The sequence below is a fragment of the Nematolebias whitei genome, chromosome 23, assembly GCF_014905685.2.
Source record: "Nematolebias whitei isolate Nwh7 chromosome 23, NemWhi1, whole genome shotgun sequence".
Taxonomy (NCBI): Eukaryota; Metazoa; Chordata; class Actinopteri; order Cyprinodontiformes; family Rivulidae; genus Nematolebias; species Nematolebias whitei.
This window is the reverse complement of record NC_056520.1, coordinates 19,330,722-19,332,057: the sequence shown is the minus strand read 5'-3', so window position 1 is coordinate 19,332,057 and position 1,336 is coordinate 19,330,722. Positions and strand designations below refer to the sequence as shown.

At 35.9% G+C, this 1,336-nt stretch overlaps 1 protein-coding gene across 1 annotated transcript in view; it reads left to right on the top strand.

Moving 5' to 3' along the window:
* Positions 1–1,336, top strand: part of LOC119428660 (neural cell adhesion molecule 2) — a gene marked incomplete in the record, with an annotated part of 694,153 nt that overhangs the window by 565,158 nt on the left and 127,659 nt on the right.

Sequence of the window (1,336 nt, the reverse complement as noted above, 5' to 3'; positions counted from 1 at the left end):
ATTATTATTATTATTATTATTATTATTATTATTATTATTATTATTATTATTATTATTAAAGGCCCTGGACCAGGATTTGAACCAGGGTAACCTGCTCACAGAGAGGCAGCAGCTCTACCAGTTGTGCGACCGTGATGCTCATTTTATGGACATATAAAGCAAAATGTGTTGTTATTATTTTTTTAAGAAATAGTCTGTTTACATATTTGATAGTTCCACGCTATTTATATAAAAGCTTGTACACTTTAAAGAGGGAAATACGGTAAATAAAACTATATTCATTAGCCCTTTTTGAAAAATTTCAAATATGAGTCCTTGAAAATAATTTAAAAATCCAAAATGCACGGTCATTTAATTTAATACCAAAATTAACCTTAGGCTGAGAAGAATGATTGCATTTAATCGAGCATTGTGATTTTTCCTGAAGAAATTTTGACATCAACACCAAATTTACACCAAAACATTTTTTTTTGTTGCTATTTGTTAAATGGTAAATGGACTGTACTTATATAGCGCCTTTTTATCATATCAAGATACTCAAAGTGCTTTACAACACAATCTGTGCCTCATTTACCCATTCATAACAGCACTCTACTAGATCTATACAAAGCTAATCTGAATCTGTAGATCTGTTAGATCACATTTATACACCAATGGGACACACATCAGATGCAATGAGGGGTTCACTGTCTTGCCCAGGGACACTTCAGCATGTTACTGCTGGTGGAATCCAACCCCCAACTCTCCCATTGAAGGATGACTGCTCTAACCACTCAGCCACAGCCTCCCCATATTGGTGAATATTAGATTTGGCATTGATGTGGAATACAGAAAACTTCTTTAAGAGAGTGTGTTTTGTTGGTGAAATATTTTATTGGATTATTTTATTAACATGAAAACATAATTGTCAGATTTTATAATATACTGCATATGCACCACACAATTTGGTTGCTTCATGGTTGGTTTGTTGTTTCATGATTGGTTGGTTGATTCCTTGGGGTGGTTGGGATTTAAGTACTTTTGCTATGGCAGCTCCTAAACTATGGAACAATCTTCCCTTGAACATCAGACAGGCCTCGACCCTGTTTGTTTTTAAATCCCTTCTTTAAACCCATCGCTTCTCCCTGGCCTTAGACACCATCTGTAATGTTGACTCTTAATTATTTTAATCATGTTTTATTATTGGGGACTGCCAACCAAATGCATGGCAGGCACTTATTATTCTACACCTCGGAAGTGTGTCTACATTTCTATCTCCGTTAATGCGGCCTGAACCACGAAGTCTACCCCCACAAAAGTTATATCAAAACGACCGGCTCGGCCCCGTGATGTGTGC